The sequence below is a fragment of the Phyllobates terribilis genome, unplaced genomic scaffold (genome assembly GCF_046119375.1).
Source record: "Phyllobates terribilis strain yellow unplaced genomic scaffold, ASM4611937v1 Scaffold_169__1_contigs__length_4117513, whole genome shotgun sequence".
Classification (NCBI taxonomy): Eukaryota; Metazoa; Chordata; class Amphibia; order Anura; family Dendrobatidae; genus Phyllobates; species Phyllobates terribilis.
Window position 1 is genome coordinate 3,557,809 of NW_027362929.1, and position 27,729 is coordinate 3,585,537.

Consider the following 27,729-nt stretch of genomic DNA (forward strand, 5'->3'; position numbering starts at 1 on the left):
GAAAGAAGTCAGTGTTCCAGCAGAGGGAGACAACGTTTCAGAAAAGGCATTGTAGCAAACCAAAAAAGAAATTTTAAGCGCAGCAGAGTAACCAGCTCACATACCTGTTAGCTCAGGTGAGTTTAAAAGGCTGCTGTTGATAACAAGGGCATTTGCTAAATAGATGGTGTGTGTGCAACAATATACTGAAAGGTCAATTATATTGTGCAGCTTATCTCACCACCTGTAGTTATTTAGGTGAAAGCTCCAAAATGCTTGCCTAATATGTCTGTTTATCCAAAAGGAAGTATAGAGGGAGAGCTAGATAGATAGCATTGCATTACATTACATTACATGGCAATGCAATGCACAGTTGCTGAAGTTGAACCAAAATGAGCTTGTCATCTGGCTTCTGCAACTTTTAACATGAAAAATCCAATGAGGAGAAGAAAAGCAAAGCCAAAGAGTCCATCCCAAAATCCGACAAACAAGCAAAATGAACAAAAAGCATTGAATTCAATTCTTTCTGATTTTAGAAACTGCATTAAAGAAGGGGTGCACCGGTCCTGGAGATACTGCAATACCAGGTCAATGCGTGGAGTGGACAGAGCAAGCTCTTTTTCCATCTCCCTGTTCTAAAAATCCATTTAATATATGGTCCCCAGATAGGGGACGTATCAGATATTAAACTGATAAGAACAGATACTACACTTGATCTTAGCCAAAAGGCCGAGAAGCGATAACCAGAATTGGTTTCCGACTACGGTGCCACCCAAGGATTCTGAAAAGTCCATTTGTGGAGATGGCCACCTGGACTCCCGTTAAGAAGACATGCTGTCAACCTCTAGATCCCTCACATGCCTGCACTTTTCGGCTTGCTGCTGCTGCAATCCACGCGTTTTAGATCTGCATAACTCCACCTCTTTTAGCACAGTACCCTCAACCACCGGCTGTTCCCACCCGCCTCAACACCGTTGGAAGGGAGGAGAACCAATTAAGGCGGGGGGGGGGGTGGAACGAGCAGCTGTCTACCCTTAGCAGGAGGGTTGCTGATTAATTACCTCTCCTGCTGCTGCTGCTGCTGGCTGTCCAGCAGCAGACTGAAGGTGGCTGCTGCTGTGCGCAGGTATATAAAGGCTCAGAGCCTATTATGACACGCGCAGCCAGCGTTCCATTGCCACATTCCGTCTACTGCAGGTGGGATACCTGGATGGCTGAATGTCACTGAGAAGCTCACAGAGACCGCCATAAGCAACAGTTTAAAAGAATGCCACAGACTAATCAACCAAACTTTTTGGGTTGGTTTCTCTTTTATAGTCTGCAGGCATTAAATGAAAGAAGTCAGTGTTCCAGCAGAGGGAGACAACGTTTCAGAAAAGGCATTGTAGCAAACCAAAAAAGAAATTTTAAGCGCAGCAGAGTAACCAGCTCACATACCTGTTAGCTCAGGTGAGTTTAAAAGGCTGCTGTTGATAACAAGGGCATTTGCTAAATAGATGGTGTGTGTGCAACAATATACTGAAAGGTCAATTATATTGTGCAGCTTATCTCACCACCTGTAGTTATTTAGGTGAAAGCTCCAAAATGCTTGCCTAATATGTCTGTTTATCCAAAAGGAAGTATAGAGGGAGAGCTAGATAGATAGCATTGCATTACATTACATTACATGGCAATGCAATGCACAGTTGCTGAAGTTGAACCAAAATGAGCTTGTCATCTGGCTTCTGCAACTTTTAACATGAAAAATCCAATGAGGAGAAGAAAAGCAAAGCCAAAGAGTCCATGCCAAAATCCGACAAACAAGCAAAATGAACAAAAAGCATTGAATTCAATTCTTTCTGATTTTAGAAACTGCATTAAAGAAGGGGTGCACCGGTCCTGGAGATACTGCAATACCAGGTCAATGCGTGGAGTGGACAGAGCAAGCTCTTTTTCCATCTCCCTGTTCTAAAAATCCATTTAATATATGGTCCCCAGATAGGGGACGTATCAGATATTAAACTGATAAGAACAGATTTTTTTTTTTTTTTTTTGAAAGCCCGAATTCGTGTACAAAACCCGAGTGCGCTTAAAAAAGTGACAAGTGCCACAAAAAAAGTGCACTAGGATGCTGGTCTTCTTGAAACCCTCTCCAAAAGGAGAAGGGTCCCCCAAACCATTCCCCGTCCCTCCGAGCCAGAAGGCCACAGCGAGGAACAGGGACAAATAGCCACCTCCAGCCTAAGCCAGTGGCGACCCAATCTTACCCCCAGCACCTGCCCGAGTTCTCACCCGAGCAAGGCACTGGGAGCCAAAGACTGTGCTCCCCTCCCGGAAGAGGGGAGCCAACAACGCTCTCCTCCCGAAAGAGGAGAGCCAGCGGGGTTCAGGGGGGAGCGGAACCTGATGGCCACACACTCCCCCCCTAGACCTGCCAAGAGAGGAACCCATAAGGGAACCGCATCCCGACAAAATCCTAGTAGGACGTGACACACGTGAATAAGTGGACACACAGTGACAAAGAAATTAAATAAATAGTGAAGGTTTCACAGTATAATACTGCCCGGACCTTCGACCGGGAATTGAAAAAAATTCCCCATCCTAAGGCCAGAAGGCCCAGAATAAGGGTGTGTGCGAAGAAAGAAATATTGAAGTGCTTGTGCAAATGTGCCATAAACTCAAGTGGGGTTCCCAATCCCAGTGAGTTAAGGCACCCCAGGGTCACCACTCCTGGGGCACTTCACACTTCGGGCTTTCGATCCTCCCCGGCCCAATGGCGTCAATCCTGGGGGGCCATGCTTTCCACCAGATGACTATATTAGCCACCTGGCGTACTAACAAGCGCCTAAACCCCAGTGTGCATAATGTATCAATCTACTAGGGCGGCCAACATCCAAAACCGCCTTTTCGAAAGATACTACACTTGATCTTAGCCAAAAGGCCGAGAAGCGATAACCAGAATTGGTTTCCGACTACGGTGCCACCCAAGGATTCTGAAAAGTCCATTTGTGGAGATGGCCACCTGGACTCCCGTTAAGAAGACATGCTGTCAACCTCTAGATCCCTCACATGCCTGCACTTTTCGGCTTGCTGCTGCTGCAATCCACGCGTTTTAGATCTGCATAACTCCACCTCTTTTAGCACAGTACCCTCAACCCCCGGCTGTTCCCACCCGCCTCAACACCGTTGGAAGGGAGGAGAACCAATTAAGGCGGGGGGGGGGTGGAACGAGCAGCTGTCTACCCTTAGCAGGAGGGTTGCTGATTAATTACCTCTCCTGCTGCTGCTGCTGCTGGCTGTCCAGCAGCAGACTGAAGGTGGCTGCTGCTGTGCGCAGGTATATAAAGGCTCAGAGCCTATTATGACACGCGCAGCCAGCGTTCCATTGCCACATTCCGTCTACTGCAGGCGGGATACCTGGATGGCTGAATGTCACTGAGAAGCTCACAGAGACCGCCATAAGCAACAGTTTAAAAGAATGCCACAGACTAATCAACCAAACTTTTTGGGTTGGTTTCTCTTTTATAGTCTGCAGGCATTAAATGAAAGAAGTCAGTGTTCCAGCAGAGGGAGACAACGTTTCAGAAAAGGCATTGTAGCAAACCAAAAAAGAAATTTTAAGCGCAGCAGAGTAACCAGCTCACATACCTGTTAGCTCAGGTGAGTTTAAAAGGCTGCAGTTAATAACAAGGGCATTTGCTAAATAGATGGTGTGTGTGCAACAATATACTGAAAGGTCAATTATATTGTGCAGCTTATCTCACCACCTGTAGTTATTTAGGTGAAAGCTCCAAAATGCTTGCCTAATATGTCTGTTTATCCAAAAGGAAGTATAGAGGGAGAGCTAGATAGATAGCATTGCATTACATTACATTACATGGCAATGCAATGCACAGTTGCTGAATTTGAACCAAAATGAGCTTGTCATCTGGCTTCTGCAACTTTTAACATGAAAAATCCAATGAGGAGAAGAAAAGCAAAGCCAAAGAGTCCATCCCAAAATCCAACAAACAAGCAAAATGAACAAAAAGCATTGAATTCAATTCTTTCTGATTTTAGAAACTGCATTAAAGAAGGGGTGCACCGGTCCTGGAGATACTGCAATACCAGGTCAATGCGTGGAGTGGACAGAGCAAGCTCTTTTTCCATCTCCCTGTTCTAAAAATCCATTTAATATATGGTCCCCAGATAGGGGACGTATCAGATATTAAACTGATAAGAACAGATACTACACTTGATCTTAGCCAAAAGGCCGAGAAGCGATAACCAGAATTGGTTTCCGACTACGTTGCCACCCAAGGATTCTGAAAAGTCCATTTGTGGAGATGGCCACCTGGACTCCCGTTAAGAAGACATGCTGTCAACCTCTAGATCCCTCACATGCCTGCACTTTTCGGCTTGCTGCTGCTGCAATCCACGCGTTTTAGATCTGCATAACTCCACCTCTTTTAGCACAGTACCCTCAACCCCCGGCTGTTCCCACCCGCCTCAACACCGTTGGAAGGGAGGAGAACCAATTAAGGCGGGGGGGGGGGTGGAACGAGCAGCTGTCTACCCTTAGCAGGAGGGTTGCTGATTAATTACCTCTCCTGCTGCTGCTGCTGCTGGCTGTCCAGCAGCAGACTGAAGGTGGCTGCTGCTGTGCGCAGGTATATAAAGGCTCAGAGCCTATTATGACACGCGCAGCCAGCGTTCCATTGCCACATTCCGTCTACTGCAGGCGGGATACCTGGATGGCTGAATGTCACTGAGAAGCTCACAGAGACCGCCATAAGCAACAGTTTAAAAGAATGCCACAGACTAATCAACCAAACTTTTTGGGTTGGTTTCTCTTTTATAGTCTGCAGGCATTAAATGAAAGAAGTCAGTGTTCCAGCAGAGGGAGACAACGTTTCAGAAAAGGCATTGTAGCAAACCAAAAAAGAAATTTTAAGCGCAGCAGAGTAACCAGCTCACATACCTGTTAGCTCAGGTGAGTTTAAAAGGCTGCTGTTGATAACAAGGGCATTTGCTAAATAGATGGTGTGTGTGCAACAATATACTGAAAGGTCAATTATATTGTGCAGCTTATCTCACCACCTGTAGTTATTTAGGTGAAAGCTCCAAAATGCTTGCCTAATATGTCTGTTTATCCAAAAGGAAGTATAGAGGGAGAGCTAGATAGATAGCATTGCATTACATTACATTACATGGCAATGCAATGCACAGTTGCTGAAGTTGAACCAAAATGAGCTTGTCATCTGGCTTCTGCAACTTTTAACATGAAAAATCCAATGAGGAGAAGAAAAGCAAAGCCAAAGAGTCCATCCCAAAATCCGACAAACAAGCAAAATGAACAAAAAGCATTGAATTCAATTCTTTCTGATTTTAGAAACTGCATTAAAGAAGGGGTGCACCGGTCCTGGAGATACTGCAATACCAGGTCAATGCGTGGAGTGGACAGAGCAAGCTCTTTTTCCATCTCCCTGTTCTAAAAATCCATTTAATATATGGTCCCCAGATAGGGGACGTATCAGATATTAAACTGATAAGAACAGATACTACACTTGATCTTAGCCAAAAGGCCGAGAAGCGATAACCAGAATTGGTTTCCGACTACGGTGCCACCCAAGGATTCTGAAAAGTCCATTTGTGGAGATGGCCACCTGGACTCCCGTTAAGAAGACATGCTGTCAACCTCTAGATCCCTCACATGCCTGCACTTTTCGGCTTGCTGCTGCTGCAATCCACGCGTTTTAGATCTGCATAACTCCACCTCTTTTAGCACAGTACCCTCAACCCCCGGCTGTTCCCACCCGCCTCAACACCGTTGGAAGGGAGGAGAACCAATTAAGGCGGGGGGGGGGGGGGTGGAAAGAGCAGCTGTCTACCCTTAGCAGGAGGGTTGCTGATTAATTACCTCTCCTGCTGCTGCTGCTGCTGGCTGTCCAGCAGCAGACTGAAGGTGGCTGCTGCTGTGCGCAGGTATATAAAGGCTCAGAGCCTATTATGACACGCGCAGCCAGCGTTCCATTGCCACATTCCGTCTACTGCAGGCGGGATACCTGGATGGCTGAATGTCACTGAGAAGCTCACAGAGACCGCCATAAGCAACAGTTTAAAAGAATGCCACAGACTAATCAACCAAACTTTTTGGGTTGGTTTCTCTTTTATAGTCTGCAGGCATTAAATGAAAGAAGTCAGTGTTCCAGCAGAGGGAGACAACGTTTCAGAAAAGGCATTGTAGCAAACCAAAAAAGAAATTTTAAGCGCAGCAGAGTAACCAGCTCACATACCTGTTAGCTCAGGTGAGTTTAAAAGGCTGCTGTTGATAACAAGGGCATTTGCTAAATAGATGGTGTGTGTGCAACAATATACTGAAAGGTCAATTATATTGTGCAGCTTATCTCACCACCTGTAGTTATTTAGGTGAAAGCTCCAAAATGCTTGCCTAATATGTCTGTTTATCCAAAAGGAAGTATAGAGGGAGAGCTAGATAGATAGCATTGCATTACATTACATTACATGGCAATGCAATGCACAGTTGCTGAAGTTGAACCAAAATGAGCTTGTCATCTGGCTTCTGCAACTTTTAACATGAAAAATCCAATGAGGAGAAGAAAAGCAAAGCCAAAGAGTCCATCCCAAAATCCGACAAACAAGCAAAATGAACAAAAAGCATTGAATTCAATTCTTTCTGATTTTAGAAACTGCATTAAAGAAGGGGTGCACCGGTCCTGGAGATACTGCAATACCAGGTCAATGCGTGGAGTGGACAGAGCAAGCTCTTTTTCCATCTCCCTGTTCTAAAAATCCATTTAATATATGGTCCCCAGATAGGGGACGTATCAGATATTAAACTGATAAGAACAGATACTACACTTGATCTTAGCCAAAAGGCCGAGAAGCGATAACCAGAATTGGTTTCCGACTACGGTGCCACCCAAGGATTCTGAAAAGTCCATTTGTGGAGATGGCCACCTGGACTCCCGTTAAGAAGACATGCTGTTAACCTCTAGATCCCTCACATGCCTGCACTTTTCGGCTTGCTGCTGCTGCAATCCACGCGTTTTAGATCTGCATAACTCCACCTCTTTTAGCACAGTACCCTCAACCCCCGGCTGTTCCCACCCGCCTCAACACCGTTGGAAGGGAGGAGAACCAATTAAGGCGGGGGGGGGTGGAACGAGCAGCTGTCTACCCTTAGCAGGAGGGTTGCTGATTAATTACCTCTCCTGCTGCTGCTGCTGCTGGCTGTCCAGCAGCAGACTGAAGGTGGCTGCTGCTGTGCGCAGGTATATAAAGGCTCAGAGCCTATTATGACACGCGCAGCCAGCGTTCCATTGCCACATTCCGTCTACTGCAGGCGGGATACCTGGATGGCTGAATGTCACTGAGAAGCTCACAGAGACCGCCATAAGCAACAGTTTAAAAGAATGCCACAGACTAATCAACCAAACTTTTTGGGTTGGTTTCTCTTTTATAGTCTGCAGGCATTAAATGAAAGAAGTCAGTGTTCCAGCAGAGGGAGACAACGTTTCAGAAAAGGCATTGTAGCAAACCAAAAAAGAAATTTTAAGCGCAGCAGAGTAACCAGCTCACATACCTGTTAGCTCAGGTGAGTTTAAAAGGCTGCTGTTGATAACAAGGGCATTTGCTAAATAGATGGTGTGTGTGCAACAATATACTGAAAGGTCAATTATATTGTGCAGCTTATCTCACCACCTGTAGTTATTTAGGTGAAAGCTCCAAAATGCTTGCCTAATATGTCTGTTTATCCAAAAGGAAGTATAGAGGGAGAGCTAGATAGATAGCATTGCATTACATTACATTACATGGCAATGCAATGCACAGTTGCTGAAGTTGAACCAAAATGAGCTTGTCATCTGGCTTCTGCAACTTTTAACATGAAAAATCCAATGAGGAGAAGAAAAGCAAAGCCAAAGAGTCCATCCCAAAATCCGACAAACAAGCAAAATGAACAAAAAGCATTGAATTCAATTCTTTCTGATTTTAGAAACTGCATTAAAGAAGGGGTGCACCGGTCCTGGAGATACTGCAATACCAGGTCAATGCGTGGAGTGGACAGAGCAAGCTCTTTTTCCATCTCCCTGTTCTAAAAATCCATTTAATATATGGTCCCCAGATAGGGGACGTATCAGATATTAAACTGATAAGAACAGATACTACACTTGATCTTAGCCAAAAGGCCGAGAAGCGATAACCAGAATTGGTTTCCGACTACGGTGCCACCCAAGGATTCTGAAAAGTCCATTTGTGGAGATGGCCACCTGGACTCCCGTTAAGAAGACATGCTGTCAACCTCTAGATCCCTCACATGCCTGCACTTTTCGGCTTGCTGCTGCTGCAATCCACGCGTTTTAGATCTGCATAACTCCACCTCTTTTAGCACAGTACCCTCAACCCCCGGCTGTTCCCACCCGCCTCAACACCGTTGGAAGGGAGGAGAACCAATTAAGGCGGGGGGGGGTGGAACGAGCAGCTGTCTACCCTTAGCAGGAGGGTTGCTGATTAATTACCTCTCCTGCTGCTGCTGCTGCTGGCTGTCCAGCAGCAGACTGAAGGTGGCTGCTGCTGTGCGCAGGTATATAAAGGCTCAGAGCCTATTATGACACGCGCAGCCAGCGTTCCATTGCCACATTCCGTCTACTGCAGGCGGGATACCTGGATGGCTGAATGTCACTGAGAAGCTCACAGAGACCGCCATAAGCAACAGTTTAAAAGAATGCCACAGACTAATCAACCAAACTTTTTGGGTTGGTTTCTCTTTTATAGTCTGCAGGCATTAAATGAAAGAAGTCAGTGTTCCAGCAGAGGGAGACAACGTTTCAGAAAAGGCATTGTAGCAAACCAAAAAAGAAATTTTAAGCGCAGCAGAGTAACCAGCTCACATACCTGTTAGCTCAGGTGAGTTTAAAAGGCTGCTGTTGATAACAAGGGCATTTGCTAAATAGATGGTGTGTGTGCAACAATATACTGAAAGGTCAATTATATTGTGCAGCTTATCTCACCACCTGTAGTTATTTAGGTGAAAGCTCCAAAATGCTTGCCTAATATGTCTGTTTATCCAAAAGGAAGTATAGAGGGAGAGCTAGATAGATAGCATTGCATTACATTACATTACATGGCAATGCAATGCACAGTTGCTGAAGTTGATCCAAAATGAGCTTGTCATCTGGCTTCTGCAACTTTTAACATGAAAAATCCAATGAGGAGAAGAAAAGCAAAGCCAAAGAGTCCATCCCAAAATCCGACAAACAAGCAAAATGAACAAAAAGCATTGAATTCAATTCTTTCTGATTTTAGAAACTGCATTAAAGAAGGGGTGCACCGGTCCTGGAGATACTGCAATACCAGGTCAATGCGTGGAGTGGACAGAGCAAGCTCTTTTTCCATCTCCCTGTTCTAAAAATCCATTTAATATATGGTCCCCAGATAGGGGACGTATCAGATATTAAACTGATAAGAACAGATACTACACTTGATCTTAGCCAAAAGGCCGAGAAGCGATAACCAGAATTGGTTTCCGACTACGGTGCCACCCAAGGATTCTGAAAAGTCCATTTGTGGAGATGGCCACCTGGACTCCCGTTAAGAAGACATGCTGTCAACCTCTAGATCCCTCACATGCCTGCACTTTTCGGCTTGCTGCTGCTGCAATCCACGCGTTTTAGATCTGCATAACTCCACCTCTTTTAGCACAGTACCCTCAACCCCCGGCTGTTCCCACCCGCCTCAACACCGTTGGAAGGGAGGAGAACCAATTAAGGCGGGGGGGGGGTGGAACGAGCAGCTGTCTACCCTTAGCAGGAGGGTTGCTGATTAATTACCTCTCCTGCTGCTGCTGCTGCTGGCTGTCCAGCAGCAGACGGAAGGTGGCTGCTGCTGTGCGCAGGTATATAAAGGCTCAGAGCCTATTATGACACGCGCAGCCAGCGTTCCATTGCCACATTCCGTCTACTGCAGGCGGGATACCTGGATGGCTGAATGTCACTGAGAAGCTCACAGAGACCGCCATAAGCAACAGTTTAAAAGAATGCCACAGACTAATCAACCAAACTTTTTGGGTTGGTTTCTCTTTTATAGTCTGCAGGCATTAAATGAAAGAAGTCAGTGTTCCAGCAGAGGGAGACAACGTTTCAAAAAAGGCATTGTAGCAAACCAAAAAAGAAATTTAAAGCGCAGCAGAGTAACCAGCTCACATACCTGTTAGCTCAGGTGAGTTTAAAAGGCTGCTGTTGATAACAAGGGCATTTGCTAAATAGATGGTGTGTGTGCAACAATATACTGAAAGGTCAATTATATTGTGCAGCTTATCTCACCACCTGTAGTTATTTAGGTGAAAGCTCCAAAATGCTTGCCTAATATGTCTGTTTATCCAAAAGGAAGTATAGAGGGAGAGCTAGATAGATAGCATTGCATTACATTACATTACATGGCAATGCAATGCACAGTTGCTGAAGTTGAACCAAAATGAGCTTGTCATCTGGCTTCTGCAACTTTTAACATGAAAAATCCAATGAGGAGAAGAAAAGCAAAGCCAAAGAGTCCATCCCAAAATCCGACAAACAAGCAAAATGAACAAAAAGCATTGAATTCAATTCTTTCTGATTTTAGAAACTGCATTAAAGAAGGGGTGCACCGGTCCTGGAGATACTGCAATACCAGGTCAATGCGTGGAGTGGACAGAGCAAGCTCTTTTTCCATCTCCCTGTTCTAAAAATCCATTTAATATATGGTCCCCAGATAGGGGACGTATCAGATATTAAACTGATAAGAACAGATACTACACTTGATCTTAGCCAAAAGGCCGAGAAGCGATAACCAGAATTGGTTTCCGACTACGGTGCCACCCAAGGATTCTGAAAAGTCCATTTGTGGAGATGGCCACCTGGACTCCCGTTAAGAAGACATGCTGTCAACCTCTAGATCCCTCACATGCCTGCACTTTTCGGCTTGCTGCTGCTGCAATCCACGCGTTTTAGATCTGCATAACTCCACCTCTTTTAGCACAGTACCCTCAACCCCCGGCTGTTCCCACCCGCCTCAACACCGTTGGAAGGGAGGAGAACCAATTAAGGCGGGGGGGGGGGGGGTGGAACGAGCAGCTGTCTACCCTTAGCAGGAGGGTTGCTGATTAATTACCTCTCCTGCTGCTGCTGCTGCTGGCTGTCCAGCAGCAGACTGAAGGTGGCTGCTGCTGTGCGCAGGTATATAAAGGCTCAGAGCCTATTATGACACGCGCAGCCAGCGTTCCATTGCCACATTCCGTCTACTGCAGGCGGGATACCTGGATGGCTGAATGTCACTGAGAAGCTCACAGAGACCGCCATAAGCAACAGTTTAAAAGAATGCCACAGACTAATCAACCAAACTTTTTGGGTTGGTTTCTCTTTTATAGTCTGCAGGCATTAAATGAAAGAAGTCAGTGTTCCAGCAGAGGGAGACAACGTTTCAGAAAAGGCATTGTAGCAAACCAAAAAAGAAATTTTAAGCGCAGCAGAGTAACCAGCTCACATACCTGTTAGCTCAGGTGAGTTTAAAAGGCTGCTGTTGATAACAAGGGCATTTGCTAAATAGATGGTGTGTGTGCAACAATATACTGAAAGGTCAATTATATTGTGCAGCTTATCTCACCACCTGTAGTTATTTAGGTGAAAGCTCCAAAATGCTTGCCTAATATGTCTGTTTATCCAAAAGGAAGTATAGAGGGAGAGCTAGATAGATAGCATTGCATTACATTACATTACATGGCAATGCAATGCACAGTTGCTGAAGTTGAACCAAAATGAGCTTGTCATCTGGCTTCTGCAACTTTTAACATGAAAAATCCAATGAGGAGAAGAAAAGCAAAGCCAAAGAGTCCATCCCAAAATCCGACAAACAAGCAAAATGAACAAAAAGCATTGAATTCAATTCTTTCTGATTTTAGAAACTGCATTAAAGAAGGGGTGCACCGGTCCTGGAGATACTGCAATACCAGGTCAATGCGTGGAGTGGACAGAGCAAGCTCTTTTTCCATCTCCCTGTTCTAAAAATCCATTTAATATATGGTCCCCAGATAGGGGACGTATCAGATATTAAACTGATAAGAACAGATTTTTTGATTGAAGCTGCATCCAAGGCACTGAAAAATGTGACCGAAGTCACACCAAAACAGCGCACGAGGCGAGGATTCATGTGGACCCTTCCCGGAGGAGAGGGTCCCCAATAAACCATCCCCATCCCTCCGAGCCAGAAGGCCACAGCGAGGGTCAGGGATCTCCGATGCTCTCCCTAGCCGAAGCCGGAGAAGAGCCGTTTTCGTGCTCCCAGCTTCCATCTAGGCTGCCACCCTAGTGGAGCTGGAGCCTGTGTTGGTTTCTCAGCCCAAAGCTGACCGGACCTCCGACCGGGTTTATAAAAATTCCCCTTCCTAGCCCGGAGGCCAGGAATAGGGGGGGTTGCTCAGAAAGTATGATTGGCAAAGGTGCGGCGTGCTACGAATCCAAGTCTTTCTGGGGTTCCCAGTCCCAGTAAGCTTGGACTCCCACCAGGGCGCCTACTCCTGGGGCACATTGCTCCAAAGCCCTCACACTTACCCAGCCTAGTGACTTCGATCCTGGAGGGCCATGTTTTCCATCAGATAACTCTATGAGCCACCTGGCGTACTAACAAGTGCACCAAACCAGTGTGTAATATGCATCAATTTACTAGGGCAGCCCAAGGACAAAACTGCCTTTTCAAAAGATACTACACTTGATCTTAGCCAAAAGGCCGAGAAGCGATAACCAGAATTGGTTTCCGACTACGGTGCCACCCAAGGATTCTGAAAAGTCCATTTGTGGAGATGGCCACCTGGACTCCCGTTAAGAAGACATGCTGTCAACCTCTAGATCCCTCACATGCCTGCACTTTTCGGCTTGCTGCTGCTGCAATCCACACGTTTTAGATCTGCATAACTCCACCTCTTTTAGCACAGTACCCTCAACCCCCGGCTGTTCCCACCCGCCTCAACACCGTTGGAAGGGAGGAGAACCAATTAAGGCGGGGGGGGGGTGGAACGAGCAGCTGTCTACCCTTAACAGGAGGGTTGCTGATTAATTACCTCTCCTGCTGCTGCTGCTGCTGGCTGTCCAGCAGCAGACTGAAGGTGGCTGCTGCTGTGCGCAGGTATATAAAGGCTCAGAGCCTATTATGACACGCGCAGCCAGCGTTCCATTGCCACATTCCGTCTACTGCAGGCGGGATACCTGGATGGCTGAATGTCACTGAGAAGCTCACAGAGACCGCCATAAGCAACAGTTTAAAAGAATGCCACAGACTAATCAACCAAACTTTTTGGGTTGGTTTCTCTTTTATAGTCTGCAGGCATTAAATGAAAGAAGTCAGTGTTCCAGCAGAGGGAGACAACGTTTCAGAAAAGGCATTGTAGCAAACCAAAAAAGAAATTTTAAGCGCAGCAGAGTAACCAGCTCACATACCTGTTAGCTCAGGTGAGTTTAAAAGGCTGCTGTTGATAACAAGGGCATTTGCTAAATAGATGGTGTGTGTGCAACAATATACTGAAAGGTCAATTATATTGTGCAGCTTATCTCACCACCTGTAGTTATTTAGGTGAAAGCTCCAAAATGCTTGCCTAATATGTCTGTTTATCCAAAAGGAAGTATAGAGGGAGAGCTAGATAGATAGCATTGCATTACATTACATTACATGGCAATGCAATGCACAGTTGCTGAAGTTGAACCAAAATGAGCTTGTCATCTGGCTTCTGCAACTTTTAACATGAAAAATCCAATGAGGAGAAGAAAAGCAAAGCCAAAGAGTCCATCCCAAAATCCGACAAACAAGCAAAATGAACAAAAAGCATTGAATTCAATTCTTTCTGATTTTAGAAACTGCATTAAAGAAGGGGTGCACCGGTCCTGGAGATACTGCAATACCAGGTCAATGCGTGGAGTGGACAGAGCAAGCTCTTTTTCCATCTCCCTGTTCTAAAAATCCATTTAATATATGGTCCCCAGATAGGGGACGTATCAGATATTAAACTGATAAGAACAGATACTACACTTGATCTTAGCCAAAAGGCCGAGAAGCGATAACCAGAATTGGTTTCCGACTACGGTGCCACCCAAGGATTCTGAAAAGTCCATTTGTGGAGATGGCCACCTGGACTCCCGTTAAGAAGACATGCTGTCAACCTCTAGATCCCTCACATGCCTGCACTTTTCGGCTTGCTGCTGCTGCAATCCACGCGTTTTAGATCTGCATAACTCCACCTCTTTTAGCACAGTACCCTCAACCCCCGGCTGTTCCCACCCGCCTCAACACCGTTGGAAGGGAGGAGAACCAATTAAGGCGGGGGGGGGTGGAACGAGCAGCTGTCTACCCTTAGCAGGAGGGTTGCTGATTAATTACCTCTCCTGCTGCTGCTGCTGCTGGCTGTCCAGCAGCAGACTGAAGGTGGCTGCTGCTGTGCGCAGGTATATAAAGGCTCAGAGCCTATTATGACACGCGCAGCCAGCGTTCCATTGCCACATTCCGTCTACTGCAGGCGGGATACCTGGATGGCTGAATGTCACTGAGAAGCTCACAGAGACCGCCATAAGCAACAGTTTAAAAGAATGCCACAGACTAATCAACCAAACTTTTTGGGTTGGTTTCTCTTTTATAGTCTGCAGGCATTAAATGAAAGAAGTCAGTGTTCCAGCAGAGGGAGACAACGTTTCAGAAAAGGCATTGTAGCAAACCAAAAAAGAAATTTTAAGCGCAGCAGAGTAACCAGCTCACATACCTGTTAGCTCAGGTGAGTTTAAAAGGCTGCTGTTGATAACAAGGGCATTTGCTAAATAGATGGTGTGTGTGCAACAATATACTGAAAGGTCAATTATATTGTGCAGCTTATCTCACCACCTGTAGTTATTTAGGTGAAAGCTCCAAAATGCTTGCCTAATATGTCTGTTTATCCAAAAGGAAGTATAGAGGGAGAGCTAGATAGATAGCATTGCATTACATTACATTACATGGCAATGCAATGCACAGTTGCTGAAGTTGAACCAAAATGAGCTTGTCATCTGGCTTCTGCAACTTTTAACATGAAAAATCCAATGAGGAGAAGAAAAGCAAAGCCAAAGAGTCCATCCCAAAATCCGACAAACAAGCAAAATGAACAAAAAGCATTGAATTCAATTCTTTCTGATTTTAGAAACTGCATTAAAGAAGGGGTGCACCGGTCCTGGAGATACTGCAATACCAGGTCAATGCGTGGAGTGGACAGAGCAAGCTCTTTTTCCATCTCCCTGTTCTAAAAATCCATTTAATATATGGTCCCCAGATAGGGGACGTATCAGATATTAAACTGATAAGAACAGATACTACACTTGATCTTAGCCAAAAGGCCGAGAAGCGATAACCAGAATTGGTTTCCGACTACGGTGCCACCCAAGGATTCTGAAAAGTCCATTTGTGGAGATGGCCACCTGGACTCCCGTTAAGAAGACATGCTGTCAACCTCTAGATCCCTCACATGCCTGCACTTTTCGGCTTGCTGCTGCTGCAATCCACGCGTTTTAGATCTGCATAACTCCACCTCTTTTAGCACAGTACCCTCAACCCCCGGCTGTTCCCACCCGCCTCAACACCGTTGGAAGGGAGGAGAACCAATTAAGGCGGGGGGGGGGGTGGAACGAGCAGCTGTCTACCCTTAGCAGGAGGGTTGCTGATTAATTACCTCTCCTGCTGCTGCTGCTGCTGGCTGTCCAGCAGCAGACTGAAGGTGGCTGCTGCTGTGCGCAGGTATATAAAGGCTCAGAGCCTATTATGACACGCGCAGCCAGCGTTCCATTGCCACATTCCGTCTACTGCAGGCGGGATACCTGGATGGCTGAATGTCACTGAGAAGCTCACAGAGACCGCCATAAGCAACAGTTTAAAAGAATGCCACAGACTAATCAACCAAACTTTTTGGGTTGGTTTCTCTTTTATAGTCTGCAGGCATTAAATGAAAGAAGTCAGTGTTCCAGCAGAGGGAGACAACGTTTCAGAAAAGGCATTGTAGCAAACCAAAAAAGAAATTTTAAGCGCAGCAGAGTAACCAGCTCACATACCTGTTAGCTCAGGTGAGTTTAAAAGGCTGCTGTTGATAACAAGGGCATTTGCTAAATAGATGGTGTGTGTGCAACAATATACTGAAAGGTCAATTATATTGTGCAGCTTATCTCACCACCTGTAGTTATTTAGGTGAAAGCTCCAAAATGCTTGCCTAATATGTCTGTTTATCCAAAAGGAAGTATAGAGGGAGAGCTAGATAGATAGCATTGCATTACATTACATTACATGGCAATGCAATGCACAGTTGCTGAAGTTGAACCAAAATGAGCTTGTCATCTGGCTTCTGCAACTTTTAACATGAAAAATCCAATGAGGAGAAGAAAAGCAAAGCCAAAGAGTCCATCCCAAAATCCGACAAACAAGCAAAATGAACAAAAAGCATTGAATTCAATTCTTTCTGATTTTAGAAACTGCATTAAAGAAGGGGTGCACCGGTCCTGGAGATACTGCAATACCAGGTCAATGCGTGGAGTGGACAGAGCAAGCTCTTTTTCCATCTCCCTGTTCTAAAAATCCATTTAATATATGGTCCCCAGATAGGGGACGTATCAGATATTAAACTGATAAGAACAGATACTACACTTGATCTTAGCCAAAAGGCCGAGAAGCGATAACCAGAATTGGTTTCCGACTACGGTGCCACCCAAGGATTCTGAAAAGTCCATTTGTGGAGATGGCCACCTGGACTCCCGTTAAGAAGACATGCTGTCAACCTCTAGATCCCTCACATGCCTGCACTTTTCGGCTTGCTGCTGCTGCAATCCACGCGTTTTAGATCTGCATAACTCCACCTCTTTTAGCACAGTACCCTCAACCCCCGGCTGTTCCCACCCGCCTCAACACCGTTGGAAGGGAGGAGAACCAATTAAGGCGGGGGGGGGGGTGGAACGAGCAGCTGTCTACCCTTAGCAGGAGGGTTGCTGATTAATTACCTCTCCTGCTGCTGCTGCTGCTGGCTGTCCAGCAGCAGACTGAAGGTGGCTGCTGCTGTGCGCAGGTATATAAAGGCTCAGAGCCTATTATGACACGCGCAGCCAGCGTTCCATTGCCACATTCCGTCTACTGCAGGCGGGATACCTGGATGGCTGAATGTCACTGAGAAGCTCACAGAGACCGCCATAAGCAACAGTTTAAAAGAATGCCACAGACTAATCAACCAAACTTTTTGGGTTGGTTTCTCTTTTATAGTCTGCAGGCATTAAATGAAAGAAGTCAGTGTTCCAGCAGAGGGAGACAACGTTTCAGAAAAGGCATTGTAGCAAACCAAAAAAGAAATTTTAAGCGCAGCAGAGTAACCAGCTCACATACCTGTTAGCTCAGGTGAGTTTAAAAGGCTGCTGTTGATAACAAGGGCATTTGCTAAATAGATGGTGTGTGTGCAACAATATACTGAAAGGTCAATTATATTGTGCAGCTTATCTCACCACCTGTAGTTATTTAGGTGAAAGCTCCAAAATGCTTGCCTAATATGTCTGTTTATCCAAAAGGAAGTATAGAGGGAGAGCTAGATAGATAGCATTGCATTACATTACATTACATGGCAATGCAATGCACAGTTGCTGAAGTTGAACCAAAATGAGCTTGTCATCTGGCTTCTGCAACTTTTAACATGAAAAATCCAATGAGGAGAAGAAAAGCAAAGCCAAAGAGTCCATCCCAAAATCCGACAAACAAGCAAAATGAACAAAAAGCATTGAATTCAATTCTTTCTGATTTTAGAAACTGCATTAAAGAAGGGGTGCACCGGTCCTGGAGATATTGCAATACCAGGTCAATGCGTGGAGTGGACAGAGCAAGCTCTTTTTCCATCTCCCTGTTCTAAAAATCCATTTAATATATGGTCCCCAGATAGGGGACGTATCAGATATTAAACTGATAAGAACAGATACTACACTTGATCTTAGCCAAAAGGCCGAGAAGCGATAACCAGAATTGGTTTCCGACTACGGTGCCACCCAAGGATTCTGAAAAGTCCATTTGTGGAGATGGCCACCTGGACTCCCGTTAAGAAGACATGCTGTCAACCTCTAGATCCCTCACATGCCTGCACTTTTCGGCTTGCTGCTGCTGCAATCCACGCGTTTTAGATCTGCATAACTCCACCTCTTTTAGCACAGTACCCTCAACCCCCGGCTGTTCCCACCCGCCTCAACACCGTTGGAAGGGAGGAGAAACAATTAAGGCGGGGGGGGGTGGAACGAGCAGCTGTCTACCCTTAGCAGGAGGGTTGCTGATTAATTACCTCTCCTGCTGCTGCTGCTGCTGGCTGTCCAGCAGCAGACTGAAGGTGGCTGCTGCTGTGCGCAGGTATATAAAGGCTCAGAGCCTATTATGACACGCGCAGCCAGCGTTCCATTGCCACATTCCGTCTACTGCAGGCGGGATACCTGGATGGCTGAATGTCACTGAGAAGCTCACAGAGACCGCCATAAGCAACAGTTTAAAAGAATGCCACAGACTAATCAACCAAACTTTTTGGGTTGGTTTCTCTTTTATAGTCTGCAGGCATTAAATGAAAGAAGTCAGTGTTCCAGCAGAGGGAGACAACGTTTCAGAAAAGGCATTGTAGCAAACCAAAAAAGAAATTTTAAGCGCAGCAGAGTAACCAGCTCACATACCTGTTAGCTCAGGTGAGTTTAAAAGGCTGCTGTTGATAACAAGGGCATTTGCTAAATAGATGGTGTGTGTGCAACAATATACTGAAAGGTCAATTATATTGTGCAGCTTATCTCACCACCTGTAGTTATTTAGGTGAAAGCTCCAAAATGCTTGCCTAATATGTCTGTTTATCCAAAAGGAAGTATAGAGGGAGAGCTAGATAGATAGCATTGCATTACATTACATTACATGGCAATGCAATGCACAGTTGCTGAAGTTGAACCAAAATGAGCTTGTCATCTGGCTTCTGCAACTTTTAACATGAAAAATCCAATGAGGAGAAGAAAAGCAAAGCCAAAGAGTCCATCCCAAAATCCGACAAACAAGCAAAATGAACAAAAAGCATTGAATTCAATTCTTTCTGATTTTAGAAACTGCATTAAAGAAGGGGTGCACCGGTCCTGGAGATACTGCAATACCAGGTCAATGCGTGGAGTGGACAGAGCAAGCTCTTTTTCCATCTCCCTGTTCTAAAAATCCATTTAATATATGGTCCCCAGATAGGGGACGTATCAGATATTAAACTGATAAGAACAGATACTACACTTGATCTTAGCCAAAAGGCCGAGAAGCGATAACCAGAATTGGTTTCCGACTACGGTGCCACCCAAGGATTCTGAAAAGTCCATTTGTGGAGATGGCCACCTGGACTCCCGTTAAGAAGACATGCTGTCAACCTCTAGATCCCTCACATGCCTGCACTTTTCAGCTTGCTGCTGCTGCAATCCACGCGTTTTAGATCTGCATAACTCCACCTCTTTTAGCACAGTACCCTCAACCCCCGGTTGTTCCCACCCGCCTCAACACCGTTGGAAGGGAGGAGAACCAATTAAGGCGGGGGGGGGGGTGGAACGAGCAGCTGTCTACCCTTAGCAGGAGGGTTGCTGATTAATTACCTCTCCTGCTGCTGCTGCTGCTGGCTGTCCAGCAGCAGACTGAAGGTGGCTGCTGCTGTGCGCAGGTATATAAAGGCTCAGAGCCTATTATGACACGCGCAGCCAGCGTTCCATTGCCACATTCCGTCTACTGCAGGCGGGATACCTGGATGGCTGAATGTCACTGAGAAGCTCACAGAGACCGCCATAAGCAACAGTTTAAAAGAATGCCACAGACTAATCAACCAAACTTTTTGGGTTGGTTTCTCTTTTATAGTCTGCAGGCATTAAATGAAAGAAGTCAGTGTTCCAGCAGAGGGAGACAACATTTCAGAAAAGGCATTGTAGCAAACCAAAAAAGAAATTTTAAGCGCAGCAGAGTAACCAGCTCACATACCTGTTAGCTCAGGTGAGTTTAAAAGGCTGCTGTTGATAACAAGGGCATTTGCTAAATAGATGGTGTGTGTGCAACAATATACTGAAAGGTCAATTATATTGTGCAGCTTATCTCACCACCTGTAGTTATTTAGGTGAAAGCTCCAAAATGCTTGCCTAATATGTCTGTTTATCCAAAAGGAAGTATAGAGGGAGAGCTAGATAGATAGCATTGCATTACATTACATTACATGGCAATGCAATGCACAGTTGCTGAAGTTGAACCAAAATGAGCTTGTCATCTGGCTTCTGCAACTTTTAACATGAAAAATCCAATGAGGAGAAGAAAAGCAAAGCCAAAGAGTCCATCCCAAAATCCGACAAACAAGCAAAATGAACAAAAAGCATTGAATTCAATTCTTTCTGATTTTAGAAACTGCATTAAAGAAGGGGTGCACCGGTCCTGGAGATACTGAAATACCAGGTCAATGCGTGGAGTGGACAGAGCAAGCTCTTTTTCCATCTCCCTGTTCTAAAAATCCATTTAATATATGGTCCCCAGATAGGGGACGTATCAGATATTAAACTGATAAGAACAGATACTACACTTGATCTTAGCCAAAAGGCCGAGAAGCGATAACCAGAATTGGTTTCCGACTACGGTGCCACCCAAGGATTCTGAAAAGTCCATTTGTGGAGATGGCCACCTGGACTCCCGTTAAGAAGACATGCTGTCAACCTCTAGATCCCTCACATGCCTGCACTTTTCGGCCTGCTGCTGCTGCAATCCACGCGTTTTAGATCTGCATAACTCCACCTCTTTTAGCACAGTACCCTCAACCCCCGGCTGTTCCCACCCGCCTCAACACCGTTGGAAGGGAGGAGAACCAATTAAGGCGGGGGGGGGTGGAACGAGCAGCTGTCTACCCTTAGCAGGAGGGTTGCTGATTAATTACCTCTCCTGCTGCTGCTGCTGCTGGCTGTCCAGCAGCAGACTGAAGGTGGCTGCTGCTGTGCGCAGGTATATAAAGGCTCAGAGCCTATTATGACACGCGCAGCCAGCGTTCCATTGCCACATTCCGTCTACTGCAGGCGGGATACCTGGATGGCTGAATGTCACTGAGAAGCTCACAGAGACCGCCATAAGCAACAGTTTAAAAGAATGCCACAGACTAAACAACCAAACTTTTTGGGTTGGTTTCTCTTTTATAGTCTGCAGGCATTAAATGAAAGAAGTCAGTGTTCCAGCAGAGGGAGACAACGTTTCAGAAAAGGCATTGTAGCAAACCAAAAAAGAAATTTTAAGCGCAGCAGAGTAACCAGCTCACATACCTGTTAGCTCAGGTGAGTTTAAAAGGCTGCTGTTGATAACAAGGGCATTTGCTAAATAGATGGTGTGTGTGCAACAATATACTGAAAGGTCAATTATATTGTGCAGCTTATCTCACCACCTGTAGTTATTTAGGTGAAAGCTCCAAAATGCTTGCCTAATATGTCTGTTTATCCAAAAGGAAGTATAGAGGGAGAGCTAGATAGATAGCATTGCATTACATTACATTACATGGCAATGCAATGCACAGTTGCTGAAGTTGAACCAAAATGAGCTTGTCATCTGGCTTCTGCAACTTTTAACATGAAAAATCCAATGAGGAGAAGAAAAGCAAAGCCAAAGAGTCCATCCCAAAATCCGACAAACAAGCAAAATGAACAAAAAGCATTGAATTCAATTCTTTCTGATTTTAGAAACTGCATTAAAGAAGGGGTGCACCGGTCCTGGAGATACTGCAATACCAGGTCAATGCGTGGAGTGGACAGAGCAAGCTCTTTTTCCATCTCCCTGTTCTAAAAATCCATTTAATATATGGTCCCCAGATAGGGGACGTATCAGATATTAAACTGATAAGAACAGATACTACACTTGATCTTAGCCAAAAGGCCGAGAAGCGATAACCAGAATTGGTTTCCGACTACGGTGCCACCCAAGGATTCTGAAAAGTCCATTTGTGGAGATGGCCACCTGGACTCCCGTTAAGAAGACATGCTGTCAACCTCTAGATCCCTCACATGCCTGCACTTTTCGGCTTGCTGCTGCTGCAATCCACGCGTTTTAGATCTGCATAACTCCACCTCTTTTAGCACAGTACCCTCAACCCCCGGCTGTTCCCACCCGCCTCAACACCGTTGGAAGGGAGGAGAACCAATTAAGGCGGGGGGGGGGGTGGAACGAGCAGCTGTCTACCCTTAGCAGGAGGGTTGCTGATTAATTACCTCTCCTGCTGCTGCTGCTGCTGGCTGTCCAGCAGCAGACTGAAGGTGGCTGCTGCTGTGCGCAGGTATATAAAGGCTCAGAGCCTATTATGACACGCGCAGCCAGCGTTCCATTGCCACATTCCGTCTACTGCAGGCGGGATACCTGGATGGCTGAATGTCACTGAGAAGCTCACAGAGACCGCCATAAGCAACAGTTTAAAAGAATGCCACAGACTAATCAACCAAACTTTTTGGGTTGGTTTCTCTTTTATAGTCTGCAGGCATTAAATGAAAGAAGTCAGTGTTCCAGCAGAGGGAGACAACGTTTCAGAAAAGGCATTGTAGCAAACCAAAAAAGAAATTTTAAGCGCAGCAGAGTAACCAGCTCACATACCTGTTAGCTCAGGTGAGTTTAAAAGGCTGCTGTTGATAACAAGGGCATTTGCTAAATAGATGGTGTGTGTGCAACAATATACTGAAAGGTCAATTATATTGTGCAGCTTATCTCACCACCTGTAGTTATTTAGGTGAAAGCTCCAAAATGCTTGCCTAATATGTCTGTTTATCCAAAAGGAAGTATAGAGGGAGAGCTAGATAGATAGCATTGCATTACATTACATTACATGGCAATGCAATGCACAGTTGCTGAAGTTGAACCAAAATGAGCTTGTCATCTGGCTTCTGCAACTTTTAACATGAAAAATCCAATGAGGAGAAGAAAAGCAAAGCCAAAGAGTCCATCCCAAAATCCGACAAACAAGCAAAATGAACAAAAAGCATTGAATTCAATTCTTTCTGATTTTAGAAACTGCATTAAAGAAGGGGTGCACCGGTCCTGGAGATATTGCAATACCAGGTCAATGCGTGGAGTGGACAGAGCAAGCTCTTTTTCCATCTCCCTGTTCTAAAAATCCATTTAATATATGGTCCCCAGATAGGGGACGTATCAGATATTAAACTGATAAGAACAGATACTACACTTGATCTTAGCCAAAAGGCCGAGAAGCGATAACCAGAATTGGTTTCCGACTACGGTGCCACCCAAGGATTCTGAAAAGTCCATTTGTGGAGATGGCCACCTGGACTCCCGTTAAGAAGACATGCTGTCAACCTCTAGATCCCTCACATGCCTGCACTTTTCGGCTTGCTGCTGCTGCAATCCACGCGTTTTAGATCTGCATAACTCCACCTCTTTTAGCACAGTACCCTCAACCCCCGGCTGTTCCCACCCGCCTCAACACCGTTGGAAGGGAGGAGAAACAATTAAGGCGGGGGGGGGTGGAACGAGCAGCTGTCTACCCTTAGCAGGAGGGTTGCTGATTAATTACCTCTCCTGCTGCTGCTGCTGCTGGCTGTCCAGCAGCAGACTGAAGGTGGCTGCTGCTGTGCGCAGGTATATAAAGGCTCAGAGCCTATTATGACACGCGCAGCCAGCGTTCCATTGCCACATTCCGTCTACTGCAGGCGGGATACCTGGATGGCTGAATGTCACTGAGAAGCTCACAGAGACCGCCATAAGCAACAGTTTAAAAGAATGCCACAGACTAATCAACCAAACTTTTTGGGTTGGTTTCTCTTTTATAGTCTGCAGGCATTAAATGAAAGAAGTCAGTGTTCCAGCAGAGGGAGACAACGTTTCAGAAAAGGCATTGTAGCAAACCAAAAAAGAAATTTTAAGCGCAGCAGAGTAACCAGCTCACATACCTGTTAGCTCAGGTGAGTTTAAAAGGCTGCTGTTGATAACAAGGGCATTTGCTAAATAGATGGTGTGTGTGCAACAATATACTGAAAGGTCAATTATATTGTGCAGCTTATCTCACCACCTGTAGTTATTTAGGTGAAAGCTCCAAAATGCTTGCCTAATATGTCTGTTTATCCAAAAGGAAGTATAGAGGGAGAGCTAGATAGATAGCATTGCATTACATTACATTACATGGCAATGCAATGCACAGTTGCTGAAGTTGAACCAAAATGAGCTTGTCATCTGGCTTCTGCAACTTTTAACATGAAAAATCCAATGAGGAGAAGAAAAGCAAAGCCAAAGAGTCCATCCCAAAATCCGACAAACAAGCAAAATGAACAAAAAGCATTGAATTCAATTCTTTCTGATTTTAGAAACTGCATTAAAGAAGGGGTGCACCGGTCCTGGAGATACTGCAATACCAGGTCAATGCGTGGAGTGGACAGAGCAAGCTCTTTTTCCATCTCCCTGTTCTAAAAATCCATTTAATATATGGTCCCCAGATAGGGGACGTATCAGATATTAAACTGATAAGAACAGATACTACACTTGATCTTAGCCAAAAGGCCGAGAAGCGATAACCAGAATTGGTTTCCGACTACGGTGCCACCCAAGGATTCTGAAAAGTCCATTTGTGGAGATGGCCACCTGGACTCCCGTTAAGAAGACATGCTGTCAACCTCTAGATCCCTCACATGCCTGCACTTTTCAGCTTGCTGCTGCTGCAATCCACGCGTTTTAGATCTGCATAACTCCACCTCTTTTAGCACAGTACCCTCAACCCCCGGTTGTTCCCACCCGCCTCAACACCGTTGGAAGGGAGGAGAACCAATTAAGGCGGGGGGGGGGGTGGAACGAGCAGCTGTCTACCCTTAGCAGGAGGGTTGCTGATTAATTACCTCTCCTGCTGCTGCTGCTGCTGGCTGTCCAGCAGCAGACTGAAGGTGGCTGCTGCTGTGCGCAGGTATATAAAGGCTCAGAGCCTATTATGACACGCGCAGCCAGCGTTCCATTGCCACATTCCGTCTACTGCAGGCGGGATACCTGGATGGCTGAATGTCACTGAGAAGCTCACAGAGACCGCCATAAGCAACAGTTTAAAAGAATGCCACAGACTAATCAACCAAACTTTTTGGGTTGGTTTCTCTTTTATAGTCTGCAGGCATTAAATGAAAGAAGTCAGTGTTCCAGCAGAGGGAGACAACATTTCAGAAAAGGCATTGTAGCAAACCAAAAAAGAAATTTTAAGCGCAGCAGAGTAACCAGCTCACATACCTGTTAGCTCAGGTGAGTTTAAAAGGCTGCTGTTGATAACAAGGGCATTTGCTAAATAGATGGTGTGTGTGCAACAATATACTGAAAGGTCAATTATATTGTGCAGCTTATCTCACCACCTGTAGTTATTTAGGTGAAAGCTCCAAAATGCTTGCCTAATATGTCTGTTTATCCAAAAGGAAGTATAGAGGGAGAGCTAGATAGATAGCATTGCATTACATTACATTACATGGCAATGCAATGCACAGTTGCTGAAGTTGAACCAAAATGAGCTTGTCATCTGGCTTCTGCAACTTTTAACATGAAAAATCCAATGAGGAGAAGAAAAGCAAAGCCAAAGAGTCCATCCCAAAATCCGACAAACAAGCAAAATGAACAAAAAGCATTGAATTCAATTCTTTCTGATTTTAGAAACTGCATTAAAGAAGGGGTGCACCGGTCCTGGAGATACTGAAATACCAGGTCAATGCGTGGAGTGGACAGAGCAAGCTCTTTTTCCATCTCCCTGTTCTAAAAATCCATTTAATATATGGTCCCCAGATAGGGGACGTATCAGATATTAAACTGATAAGAACAGATACTACACTTGATCTTAGCCAAAAGGCCGAGAAGCGATAACCAGAATTGGTTTCCGACTACGGTGCCACCCAAGGATTCTGAAAAGTCCATTTGTGGAGATGGCCACCTGGACTCCCGTTAAGAAGACATGCTGTCAACCTCTAGATCCCTCACATGCCTGCACTTTTCGGCTTGCTGCTGCTGCAATCCACGCGTTTTAGATCTGCATAACTCCACCTCTTTTAGCACAGTACCCTCAACCCCCGGCTGTTCCCACCCGCCTCAACACCGTTGGAAGGGAGGAGAACCAATTAAGGCGGGGGGGGGTGGAACGAGCAGCTGTCTACCCTTAGCAGGAGGGTTGCTGATTAATTACCTCTCCTGCTGCTGCTGCTGCTGGCTGTCCAGCAGCAGACTGAAGGTGGCTGCTGCTGTGCGCAGGTATATAAAGGCTCAGAGCCTATTATGACACGCGCAGCCAGCGTTCCATTGCCACATTCCGTCTACTGCAGGCGGGATACCTGGATGGCTGAATGTCACTGAGAAGCTCACAGAGACCGCCATAAGCAACAGTTTAAAAGAATGCCACAGACTAAACAACCAAACTTTTTGGGTTGGTTTCTCTTTTATAGTCTGCAGGCATTAAATGAAAGAAGTCAGTGTTCCAGCAGAGGGAGACAACGTTTCAGAAAAGGCATTGTAGCAAACCAAAAAAGAAATTTTAAGCGCAGCAGAGTAACCAGCTCACATACCTGTTAGCTCAGGTGAGTTTAAAAGGCTGCTGTTGATAACAAGGGCATTTGCTAAATAGATGGTGTGTGTGCAACAATATACTGAAAGGTCAATTATATTGTGCAGCTTATCTCACCACCTGTAGTTATTTAGGTGAAAGCTCCAAAATGCTTGCCTAATATGTCTGTTTATCCAAAAGGAAGTATAGAGGGAGAGCTAGATAGATAGCATTGCATTACATTACATTACATGGCAATGCAATGCACAGTTGCTGAAGTTGAACCAAAATGAGCTTGTCATCTGGCTTCTGCAACTTTTAACATGAAAAATCCAATGAGGAGAAGAAAAGCAAAGCCAAAGAGTCCATCCCAAAATCCGACAAACAAGCAAAATGAACAAAAAGCATTGAATTCAATTCTTTCTGATTTTAGAAACTGCATTAAAGAAGGGGTGCACCGGTCCTGGAGATACTGCAATACCAGGTCAATGCGTGGAGTGGACAGAGCAAGCTCTTTTTCCATCTCCCTGTTCTAAAAATCCATTTAATATATGGTCCCCAGATAGGGGACGTATCAGATATTAAACTGATAAGAACAGATACTACACTTGATCTTAGCCAAAAGGCCGAGAAGCGATAACCAGAATTGGTTTCCGACTACGGTGCCACCCAAGGATTCTGAAAAGTCCATTTGTGGAGATGGCCACCTGGACTCCCGTTAAGAAGACATGCTGTCAACCTCTAGATCCCTCACATGCCTGCACTTTTCGGCTTGCTGCTGCTGCAATCCACGCGTTTTAGATCTGCATAACTCCACCTCTTTTAGCACAGTACCCTCAACCCCCGGCTGTTCCCACCCGCCTCAACACCGTTGGAAGGGAGGAGAACCAATTAAGGCGGGGGGGGGGTGGAACGAGCAGCTGTCTACCCTTAGCAGGAGGGTTGCTGATTAATTACCTCTCCTGCTGCTGCTGCTGCCGGCTGTCCAGCAGCAGACTGAACGTGGCTGCTGCTGTGCGCAGGTATATAAAGGCTCAGAGCCTATTATGACACGCGCAGCCAGCGTTCCATTGCCACATTCCGTCTACTGCAGGCGGGATACCTGGATGGCTGAATGTCACTGAGAAGCTCACAGAGACCGCCATAAGCAACAGTTTAAAAGAATGCCACAGACTAATCAACCAAACTTTTTGGGTTGGTTTCTCTTTTATAGTCTGCAG

At 45.5% G+C, this 27,729-nt stretch overlaps 20 non-coding genes and 2 pseudogenes across 20 annotated transcripts; all 22 read right to left on the reverse strand.

Moving 5' to 3' along the window:
• Positions 1-529: 529 nt before the first annotated feature.
• Positions 530-720, reverse strand: LOC141209549 (U2 spliceosomal RNA). The gene has a single exon (XR_012279742.1). It is a non-coding gene; the product is annotated as a U2 spliceosomal RNA (small nuclear RNA).
• Positions 721-1,841: 1,121 nt separating this feature from the next.
• LOC141210665 (U2 spliceosomal RNA) lies at positions 1,842-2,023 on the reverse strand. The gene has a single exon (XR_012280803.1). It is a non-coding gene; the product is annotated as a U2 spliceosomal RNA (small nuclear RNA).
• A 796-nt stretch (positions 2,024-2,819) lies between these two features.
• LOC141210838 (U2 spliceosomal RNA) lies at positions 2,820-2,911 on the reverse strand (annotated as a pseudogene).
• Positions 2,912-4,031: 1,120 nt separating this feature from the next.
• Positions 4,032-4,222, reverse strand: LOC141209550 (U2 spliceosomal RNA). Its single transcript, XR_012279743.1, has one exon. It is a non-coding gene; the product is annotated as a U2 spliceosomal RNA (small nuclear RNA).
• A 1,121-nt stretch (positions 4,223-5,343) lies between these two features.
• Positions 5,344-5,534, reverse strand: LOC141209551 (U2 spliceosomal RNA). The gene has a single exon (XR_012279744.1). It is a non-coding gene; the product is annotated as a U2 spliceosomal RNA (small nuclear RNA).
• A 1,124-nt stretch (positions 5,535-6,658) lies between these two features.
• LOC141209552 (U2 spliceosomal RNA) lies at positions 6,659-6,849 on the reverse strand. Its single transcript, XR_012279745.1, has one exon. It is a non-coding gene; the product is annotated as a U2 spliceosomal RNA (small nuclear RNA).
• A 1,119-nt stretch (positions 6,850-7,968) lies between these two features.
• LOC141209553 (U2 spliceosomal RNA) lies at positions 7,969-8,159 on the reverse strand. The gene has a single exon (XR_012279746.1). It is a non-coding gene; the product is annotated as a U2 spliceosomal RNA (small nuclear RNA).
• A 1,119-nt stretch (positions 8,160-9,278) lies between these two features.
• On the reverse strand, positions 9,279-9,469 carry LOC141209554 (U2 spliceosomal RNA). Its single transcript, XR_012279747.1, has one exon. It is a non-coding gene; the product is annotated as a U2 spliceosomal RNA (small nuclear RNA).
• Positions 9,470-10,589: 1,120 nt separating this feature from the next.
• LOC141209555 (U2 spliceosomal RNA) lies at positions 10,590-10,780 on the reverse strand. Its single transcript, XR_012279748.1, has one exon. It is a non-coding gene; the product is annotated as a U2 spliceosomal RNA (small nuclear RNA).
• Positions 10,781-11,904: 1,124 nt separating this feature from the next.
• On the reverse strand, positions 11,905-12,086 carry LOC141210538 (U2 spliceosomal RNA). Its single transcript, XR_012280702.1, has one exon. It is a non-coding gene; the product is annotated as a U2 spliceosomal RNA (small nuclear RNA).
• Positions 12,087-12,610: 524 nt separating this feature from the next.
• On the reverse strand, positions 12,611-12,726 carry LOC141210772 (U2 spliceosomal RNA; annotated as a pseudogene).
• Positions 12,727-13,846: 1,120 nt separating this feature from the next.
• On the reverse strand, positions 13,847-14,037 carry LOC141209556 (U2 spliceosomal RNA). The gene has a single exon (XR_012279749.1). It is a non-coding gene; the product is annotated as a U2 spliceosomal RNA (small nuclear RNA).
• Positions 14,038-15,156: 1,119 nt separating this feature from the next.
• LOC141209558 (U2 spliceosomal RNA) lies at positions 15,157-15,347 on the reverse strand. The gene has a single exon (XR_012279751.1). It is a non-coding gene; the product is annotated as a U2 spliceosomal RNA (small nuclear RNA).
• A 1,121-nt stretch (positions 15,348-16,468) lies between these two features.
• On the reverse strand, positions 16,469-16,659 carry LOC141209559 (U2 spliceosomal RNA). The gene has a single exon (XR_012279752.1). It is a non-coding gene; the product is annotated as a U2 spliceosomal RNA (small nuclear RNA).
• A 1,121-nt stretch (positions 16,660-17,780) lies between these two features.
• On the reverse strand, positions 17,781-17,971 carry LOC141209840 (U2 spliceosomal RNA). The gene has a single exon (XR_012280030.1). It is a non-coding gene; the product is annotated as a U2 spliceosomal RNA (small nuclear RNA).
• A 1,119-nt stretch (positions 17,972-19,090) lies between these two features.
• Positions 19,091-19,281, reverse strand: LOC141209560 (U2 spliceosomal RNA). The gene has a single exon (XR_012279753.1). It is a non-coding gene; the product is annotated as a U2 spliceosomal RNA (small nuclear RNA).
• A 1,121-nt stretch (positions 19,282-20,402) lies between these two features.
• LOC141209973 (U2 spliceosomal RNA) lies at positions 20,403-20,593 on the reverse strand. Its single transcript, XR_012280157.1, has one exon. It is a non-coding gene; the product is annotated as a U2 spliceosomal RNA (small nuclear RNA).
• Positions 20,594-21,712: 1,119 nt separating this feature from the next.
• LOC141209561 (U2 spliceosomal RNA) lies at positions 21,713-21,903 on the reverse strand. Its single transcript, XR_012279754.1, has one exon. It is a non-coding gene; the product is annotated as a U2 spliceosomal RNA (small nuclear RNA).
• A 1,121-nt stretch (positions 21,904-23,024) lies between these two features.
• Positions 23,025-23,215, reverse strand: LOC141209841 (U2 spliceosomal RNA). The gene has a single exon (XR_012280031.1). It is a non-coding gene; the product is annotated as a U2 spliceosomal RNA (small nuclear RNA).
• Positions 23,216-24,334: 1,119 nt separating this feature from the next.
• On the reverse strand, positions 24,335-24,525 carry LOC141209562 (U2 spliceosomal RNA). Its single transcript, XR_012279755.1, has one exon. It is a non-coding gene; the product is annotated as a U2 spliceosomal RNA (small nuclear RNA).
• Positions 24,526-25,646: 1,121 nt separating this feature from the next.
• On the reverse strand, positions 25,647-25,837 carry LOC141209974 (U2 spliceosomal RNA). Its single transcript, XR_012280158.1, has one exon. It is a non-coding gene; the product is annotated as a U2 spliceosomal RNA (small nuclear RNA).
• Positions 25,838-26,956: 1,119 nt separating this feature from the next.
• On the reverse strand, positions 26,957-27,147 carry LOC141209564 (U2 spliceosomal RNA). The gene has a single exon (XR_012279757.1). It is a non-coding gene; the product is annotated as a U2 spliceosomal RNA (small nuclear RNA).
• Between the last annotated feature and the right edge of the window lie 582 nt (positions 27,148-27,729).